The following is a 9,531-nucleotide window of genomic DNA, read 5'->3' on the forward strand; positions in this document are numbered from 1 at the left end:
AACAGCAGCCAAACTAGAACAGCATTCGCTATGGTGGACGGGACCTAAGTGGCTCAGTCAATAAAAAGAAAACTGGCCATCTTTTGACATCCCTTCGCAGACGGTATCACATCTTGAAGAACGTCCAGGTCTGGTTTTTACCATCTACAAGGCAGATTCACACCCGCTATACACGCTACTAGATAAATTCTCTAAGTTGTCACCATTACTTCACACGCTTGGAATCTGTCTACGTGCCATCGCTAAATTAAATAAAAAAAGTGCCACAGTCCACACTGGCCACACCACTCGCTACAGTTGACCTGGAACTCGCAAAGACTTTGCTGATCAAGTATACGCAAAGTCAGTACTATTCGCAAGAGCTGAAACTACTGAAAAATGGTGATTCTCTACAACGAAATCATCGTCTCGCTAAATTGATTCCCTACGTCGACTACAATGAAGTACTCAGAGTCGGCGGTCGCTTGAAGAATTCGCTACTGGATGATGAACGAAATAATCCAGTAATACTGCCAAGAACATCTCATAGGGGAACTCAATTGACTATCGCTGATGTACGGAGATCTGACTGGATAGAAGGTGGGCAAGTTCCAGCCAGGTCTCACATTCTTCGCTGCGTCCGCTATATATATTGAAATTATCATGAATTATTCTACTGACGCTTTCGCCGCAGCATTTAGAAGATTTACTAATCGGAGAGGCGCCTGCAGTACCCTATACTCGGACTGTGGTACAAATTTTATAGGAGCAGACGCCACGCTAAGAAAAGAATTCGCAGCAGGATCGAGACAGCTAAAGGAACTTCAGTATTTACTCGCTACAGATGGCACAGACTGCAAGTTCAACCCGCCAAGCGCTCCCCATTTTGGTGACAAATGGGAAGCAGCCGTAAAGTCAATCAAGTTCCGTTTTATACGAACTATTGGTAAATCGCTATTGACTTACGACCAACTCGCTACAGTTAACACAGATTGAGGCTGTGTTAAATTAAAGACCGATCGCTCCGCTACTCGAAGATCCTGCAGATTTAGCCGCTAACTTCTGAACTGTGTGTGCTACCAGTTCACTCTCCAGAAGACAATCCTGTCGACATCGTCGCCAGCGCTGGGGAGAATGTTCAGTCACGAGCTTAATCATTTTGAAAAGCTTCGTGTACTTTCGCTACGCACGGGAGCAGCCGAACTCGCTACTGACTTGAATGTCAAAATAGTGCCGGGTCACTCGCTATCTGGGCCCGACACTTGCAATTTCTTGCTCATGACCGTGCCACGTCGGCATGAGAACCCGCTACCAGCCGGCCAATCAGAGAAATTGGCGGCTAACTATTTCCTGTTGGCGCGCTTTTAAGCCAATGGGAAAATTCGTTACTGCAGCCATACCGCCACGTCACCACCGAGCAGCCACGAAGGAAGAAGACGACGTCTCTAATTCTAATCTACATCGTGCAGTCTTACTAACCACCACGCGTTTTTAACCGCTTGACTTGTCGCATTCGCTATCGCTTATCTATCTTGTCGCATTCGCTATAAAGTATTTTCTTACAGTTTAAGTGTAAATAAGTGTAAATAAATCTATAACTTATATTTGATAAATCTTGAGTAATTTTAATTGTTTTCAACCTTCACGCCATAACCAGATCCATTTTAGTTATCCTCTCATTTTACAATGTTAGTGTATATAGACATGATATGATATTAGGCTCGTTTTCTTAGAGTGAGGGTAAAAAAAGACAACGACTATTTTCGATAGAGAACTTCAGATAGTTGATTCGACAAAACATTTTATAGGTAACCTAACAAATAACCTTCACGGAAAAAACTATAGAAAATTTTATTAGTATGAGATCATAATTGTAATTGCTATTACGATGGCAAGATCAGATATAATTTTAAAACTACAGGTACGATTGAAACATCATAAATATTAAAAGAAATACTTTTAAAATATAAAATAGCTGTGAAATTTGCAGTTTATTTTGTTCAGAATAAAGTACAACTGACAAAATTGTATTATAATAGAAAATACATAAGTTATGTGGAATGAAAACCTTATTTTCAACTTTTATTGATTTCATGAAAATTTCAAGGCTATCAAATTATTGAAAGAAATACTCGAAACATAAAGGTTAAGGTCATAAATTAAAGCTTATTAGTCAAGCTTTAGAATACTTTTTACAGAAATTATCTATGAGTTTCAGCTTTAAAGTTATATAAACTTTAAAAGTGAATAAAAACTGATTTTTTCGAAAAATCGTGAAAATTTTAAACAGCCATAACTTCAAAACTATTTGAACGATTCAGCCCATCTTTGAACTCGATCAAGATAATCGCCTATAGAATAAGTGTGAAAAAGTTCATTAAGATCCGATAAGAACTGTAGGTGCTATCGTAATGACAAGACCAGTGATAATCATAGGGAGTAGAGGTACATTTGATCCATCATAAGTAATAAAAGAAATACTTTTAAAATATAAAATAGCAGTGAAATTTACAGGTTATTTTGTGCACAATAAAATACAACTGACGAAACCGGATTATAATGGGAAATTCATAAGTTATATGGAATGAAACCCATATTTTCAACATTTTTTGATTCCATTAAAATTTTCAAGGCCATCAAATTATAGGATGAAATGGTCGAAATATGAAGTCTAAGGTCATAAATTAAAGCTTATTAGACAAGCTTTCAGATACTTTTTACGGAAATTGTCTATGAGTATTAGTTTTAAAATTATATGAACTTGAATGTGGAAAAAAATTGATTTTTTCAAAAAATCATGGAAATTTCAAAAAGCCATAACTTCTAAACTAATCAACCGATTTTGCCCATCTTCGAACTTAACCGTGATAATCGCCCATAGAATAAGTGTGAAAAATTTCATTAAGATCTGATAAGAATTGTAGGCGTAATCGTGTCCTCAAAACTGCGTTATATCCCATATATATATATATATATATATATATATATATACAGTAGAACCTCGATAAGTTAAAATTCACGGGAAACGTAAAAAAATTTGAGTTATCGAGTTTTTTACTTATCGAGAGTTTAAGTTAGAGAGGTTATTAAAGTAAAATTTTTAACTTAACGAGGTTTATTGATTGGAAACTTGAGTGTGAAAAAGATACATATAATTCAATAGAAATGATAGATTTTTATTTATTTATACATATATATTTACTCTTATATGAAAATTCCTACTGAGTAAAGGTCCTCCCCCTCCCCTTTATCCTTTATTTCCCTAGTTCCCGATTAATTGAAAGACTAAAGTGAAAATCAATTAAGCTTTTGGCGAAACCTTTTGTTTGCATACATACTTAATACGATGACTCAATGATATTACTTTAAGTTATGGAGGTCACCAAAATATTATTTTAAGTTATCGAGGGCAATGCTCAAAATAATTGTTTGAGTTATCGAGGTTTTGTACTTTAAGTAATAGAGGTTTTAAGCTGTGAAGGGAAGGGAATCAAAAAAATTTTTAAGTTACAGAGGTTTTGAACTTATCGAGGTTTGAGTTATCGAGGTTCTACTGTATATATATATACATACATATATAAATTTTTTAACGGATGGTATTTTCGAACCCTACTCAACTAATTATGATAGGTTGTGACAAAATTCCTTGAAAAATCGACCATGAGGACAAATACAATAGTTAGATTTTAGAAAAATCTACCTAATATATTCCTTGGCTGCTTAGATGATCATTGAGTTCTTGATTTATATAGTCTGTTTCTAAATATGATCGAAACGGCTTTGGTTTATGTCTAAACTGCGTGTAACTATATTCAATAAAATTTTTTATTACATCGTTTACTTGAAACTTATTACGTAACGAGCATACATCGGTGTAACGACTGTAGTCGTCAATGAGAGTTATAATATACTTGCGTTTTCCTGGTGTTTCTTCTGGCATTAGTACTCATAGGTCAGTATGAATTGAATCCATAAGTTCCTTATGGCACAATCGAAGTTTCTTTGAAAACAGTCTTCTTGACCTTTTACTTTTAATACATGATTTAAAAATCTGTTTTATAGAGCTATTATCAATTTCAATTTCTCTTACTAAATTGTTTTTCGAAAAATTGCTGTTTTTCAACGGTTTTCTTGGATATTTTATAAATTGTCACTCTGATTTCATTCAAAACATTTAAATTTCAACTTCAATCGTATTTATTGGTTTTTGTCTGGATTTAATGATTTAAGGCAATAATGTGGACGAACATTGAAAATCCGGGTGTTCATAATTTTTTTCAAAATCTTCGAATTTTTGGTTGCGTAACAGTTCAACCAAAGACAAAATAACCGCGACAAAATAACCACGACAAAATAACCGCGACAAAATAACCGCGACAAAATAACCGCGACAAAATAACCGACGACAAAATAATCGAATGACAAAATAACCGAACGACAAAATAACCGCCTTTTTATCACGGTTTTTGTGTGTTATGTCGCCGGTTGTTTTGTCATTCAGTTATTTTGTCATTTGGTTATTTTGTCGTCGGTTATTTTGTCACGGTTATTTTGTCGTGGTTATTTTGTCTGCGGTTATTTAAGCGTGACACCGAATTTTTAAAGCCTAATAGTATAATTCATTTTTTTTTCGAGTTGAAAAAAAAACTAATGTACCATACATATTGGCAATATCGTTTTTGAGCTTCTTTTTTACAGAGATTACTACGAGCTCGAAAACTACGAGGAATTTTTAAGGTGCGCCCTCAGAACCAACAGTTATTCAGATTTTATCATTTGAAACATGATTGGTATTGACATCATTTTCAATAGTGATGTAGACTCACTAATCAGACTACTAATGATCAGTAATGAAACAATAGTCAACACTCATCACTTCAAATGTATTGCAAAATTCACTAGTCAGAGTACTAATGATCACTTATAAATACTTATTAGCATTAATAAATTTTCAATAGTGTTCATGAGTTTTTGTCCATAAAGTTGTTTGGTGTGTATGCATAAATTTTTAGACCAATAAAACCATATCCAACTAATCACCCACATTCGTACAGCCATAGAATTTTTTGTTTAGTGAATATAATATTTTCATCCAATAATTCTTTACATTCATAAATATAATCGTACGATTTAACTAATTTATAGTAAATTTAAAAAATTGTTTCATCTATAAAAAACTAAATGATTTGGAAACTGATTGATAAAAATTAGTAGTTGGTTTATAATTGAAATAATAATTATAGATGGCGAAAAATTGTATAGATCGTAGAGAAACGTAGACGAATTTTATATTATTCTATTAGAGCTGTGAAGCTTACGAAAAATCATTCTACGCTCAGATGGAATAGTGTTTAGAGCGAATTTTTAAATTTACTTTGAATACATGGAAAAAAAATTGTGGTTCGTCCAACCATAATATTGTAGTTAAACATTGTAGTAGTGGGCACTCCAATATGTGGTAGAAGGCTACATAAATAGTACTGATAACTACATATTGTAGTAAACATTGATGATTGTAGTTGGCGTTACTGCACGTGTATCGGAGGTTTCTTTAAGTTGGCATTTCTTTACTCTAGTTGTAGTAACCTCAACTAAAATTGGTGTTGTAGCAATTACAATTTTTTTTTCATGATATGAAATGAATTTGCAACAGTTTGTAAGGATAGATGAGTTAAGCATAAATAAGATTTATGTTGGTACAGTTACAATAAAATCTACATTAAATAAAATACACTGCTGTAAAAATTATGTTCGTAAATTAAAATTTATCAGAACCTGTGAAAAAATGGTTTAGATCTAGGTAAATCTAAGAAATAGAACAAAAGTAAGTCTATGTATTTTTTTTTCTTACTTGATGAGAAAATCAAATCAAATTTAACTTACAATTACAATATATAGTACTTGTCAAATTTTTTAATTGAAAGTTACGGTGATATTTTTTCCGGAAATTATGTACTCAGAATTAATTTATGTTTATTAATATATTTATTAATATGATCATATAAAAATAATAACTAAAAACAGATTTTTATTTTTATAAATTTATTTTACTAACAAAAGACGCTTTTGATTTTAGAAATTTAATTGTTTACCACGTTTTCGGTTATATTTAACATCCCGCTATGAAAATAGAAAATTATCGAAATTATAGAAATTTATCGAAAAACGAGTTTTCATTACATCTCAACGTTTTGAGGTCCTAGAATGCTATTCTAACTATTTTCAGAATGATGTCGAAGTGCCTGTATGCATGTGCGTGCGCGTATGTGTGTGTGTGCATATGTGGAGAGGTGTGCATATATGTCTGTGTGTGTAAACTTATAACTTTTGAACTGATGGACCGATTTTAATGGATCTTGCGGCAATCGAAAGCGTTTGTTGGCCATAAACGTTCCTGAAAATTTGAGATCACGAAGACTCGAAAATGCTTGCGAATGACGGAAAAAAAAATTTTATTTTTAGTTATTTTTCAATTTCTTAGAAACGACTTGAATGATCGACTTTAAAATCGAATATGTTCTAGAATCTACCAAAACGCATCGATTGCGACCTAGACTCTTATCGGCTAATTTGTTCAAGAGATATCGTCGGAGAAAGAAATGGTAAAAAACGGTTTTTCGCGAACATCTTCAAAACAACGGAATCAATCATTTAAAAAATTTTAATTTTATTGAAAATAATAATAAACCATAATATGATGTACTAAAATGTGTTCAAAAGTATACTAACTCTTCGTCCTTATGGTCTTTTTCAATCACTTCATAATGTGATGCAATTCGTTCTTTAGTTTGAATAATATTACCTACAAAAGAAATTAAAAAAACATATTTTTTAACATTTTTCTCGGATGCTGTATACATTAATGCTCTGATTTTTGTCGAAAGTTATTGAAATTTCCATTTTAATCATTGACATCAGTTCCTGCCTGATTCAATTGATTTTTTGAATATAATTTTGAATCAAAATTTCAATAACGCTTGTTTGTTAAGTATTTTCAATGTCTTGAATTTTTCAAGTTCAATATGAAACGTACTGTTTTCAAGTTTGAAAAGACCAATGTAATCAAAGGTCTAGGGATTGAGAAAGTTGACCTTTATGCCATCTGACGAGAAAAATTACAAACATAGTGATGGTAAACAGTATTAGTTTAGCATTATCAGTGTCTTATTTATTTTTTCTCAATAAAATTACTTTTCGAGATGTCTTCATCATAAGTATCGTGTTGTATTCGCGGCTGTTCAAATATGCCGTATAAAAATAATACACAGGTGAAATTTTATTATTTCTCCGAAAGTTCACTGAACACCGCGAGGATAACCTTCAAACGTCAAAAATACTTACGGTAATTGTAACACTGTAAACAATGGAAACACTGGTTTGGGTGACAATTGTCCAGGTTATAACCGATTGCTTATTTGCATCTCCGGTTTCTATTACATTTAGAACATGACCAGATTCTAATAATTTTTGTCCTTTCTTATCGTTTTGACTTCTAATCCGATTATTTTTATTTGGTAAAAACCCAAATTTGATTATTTTTTTCATTTTTTATAAAAAACTAATACTGTTTACGACAATGTTTACATCACTATACTGTTTTTGTTTAACACTAGGGCACTCTACTTTCGACAAAAGTGCTGCCTGTACGGTTCTGGCACGATTCCTATTGTCAAGTTAAAAGTATTTAAAATTACGTTTTCTAGCTATTTGAGCTCGCGCCAACCGATTTACAGATTTTGAATATATGTTTACGGCGATTGTTCTTTCATACTACAATATACATACAGCACAAATGTGAATAATATAATTTACAATATATGAAAATATTCACATTTGGTGCATAAGACGTTGCTATGAGGTATACAGCTTTAGGTACTGGATTAAATAATTCGATTAAAAGCGTCTCTCTCTTTTCTATTCGATTGAAATGGAAGTCGAAAATGTAGTTAATGTTTTGCTAGAACACTTATATCTTTCTTTTCATATATTTTAATAATTGTCCATTTTTCATATCTTCTTTCAAGTTTTACGCTATGCAATTTGATATCTTATAAATAATTATAATAATAATAATCGTAGTAAAAAAAACGTTATATATTATAAAGAGGGTTAAAAGTGTCCTCGTGTGTATTCATTCGAGTGAAAAGTGTGTTTGACAACGCGTTTACGTAGCGTGTAAAATTTTTTCACTCCTTCATAGTTCGTTTGTCTGGTTGGCGCCGTGTGTGACTACATACTTTAAAACATCATTCCAATTTTATATACATATATTTTTTTCCTTTTTTCTCAGGATGATTTTGCAAAATGTAAGAGTAGAAGTCTGGCTTTGATTCCTAAGCGGCTCAAAATGCGGCAAAGTAGAAAAAAGACGAAGACAAAGATAAAGATGAAGATATGAAGATGAACGGAGAAGAAAAAACACTTCACAGCGGGTTGAGTATCAAAAAGCCGCCGTTGAGATGAAGGTTGAAAAATGGAATCTACCACACTATAATCCATGGATTTACGAGACAGAAAAGTGGCAGGAAGTCGTCTGTCGTTCACCACTGTTCACTCTGTTGTCGGTTAAAAGTTTGAACTTATAAAGGTGTAGTAGGCTTGAGGTAATAGTAGAAGTAGTTGTTATTCGGCGTCACCAAAAGCGAGAAGAGTATTATGTATATAGAAAGGTTGATTAGCTATGTCTACATATATATGTATACCAGTATAGAGTATAACGTCAGGGTGATTTCTATATTAGGTACAACTGGAGCCCCATGGTGCCAGGTAAAGTCGACGACTAACTTGGGTTTTTTCGGACCACCTCATTCATATTTGTTAGCTTTGTGTGTGACTCTTCTAGTGACCACAGTATCTTTTATATTTTTGTATATATATATATATATATATATACACATACATTTATCATAAAAAGTTCAATTCAATTGAAATAATTCAATTACAGCTAAACTTCTATTCTCCTTTTAAATTCTGATAATACATTAGAAATCTGTATAGAAATAAATAAGTAATGATCAGATATAAGACATTTTTTCTTAATTTGTTTATAGCCATGTGAATATAGGTATTTAATTCCAACTGTGAATCATTGTAGTCATTTTTTATATACAGCTTTCGTAAAAATCTATACAGGATTCCATGGAAGTCCATATAAAATTCCTGGTGAAATCCACAAGTACGATTGATGACTCAAGCAATTCAGAAGATCTCATTCTGGGAAAATATGGCCAGCACACTAACTAACTGGGGTAAAATTGACCTTCTATCAATGATCAACATCACGATGAGTTAAGCCATTCAATATTAAGTTTTTTTCAACTTCTGGCTAAGAAAATAAACAATTAAAAATAGAGTGAAGCTATTGATCTGAGACTGATTGAGGAAAATTGAGTTTTCATCAAACGTCAATGCTATATCCCGGGTCGAAAAATTAGATCTGTTTTAAAATAAATGATAAATTCAAATATTTTTCCTTTAATTCAAGTTTATAAATCGTATTTATTTTATATAAGAGTTTAATCTGTTTTTGCCCGTACTATCCCTTATCCAGGC

At 32.3% G+C, this 9,531-nt stretch overlaps 1 long non-coding RNA gene across 1 annotated transcript in view; it reads left to right on the forward strand.

The window, feature by feature from the left end:
- The window catches only part of LOC130674577 (uncharacterized), a 59,926-nt gene extending 51,537 nt beyond the window's left edge, over nt 1-8,389 (forward strand). The window contains exon 3 of the long non-coding RNA XR_008991074.1: nt 8,270-8,389. This is a non-coding gene — a long non-coding RNA (uncharacterized LOC130674577). The remainder of the gene's footprint in view (nt 1-8,269) is intronic.
- Nucleotides 8,390-9,531: the final 1,142 nt, after the last annotated feature.

Source organism: Microplitis mediator, chromosome 9 (genome assembly GCF_029852145.1).
Source record: "Microplitis mediator isolate UGA2020A chromosome 9, iyMicMedi2.1, whole genome shotgun sequence".
Taxonomy (NCBI): domain Eukaryota; kingdom Metazoa; phylum Arthropoda; class Insecta; order Hymenoptera; family Braconidae; genus Microplitis; species Microplitis mediator.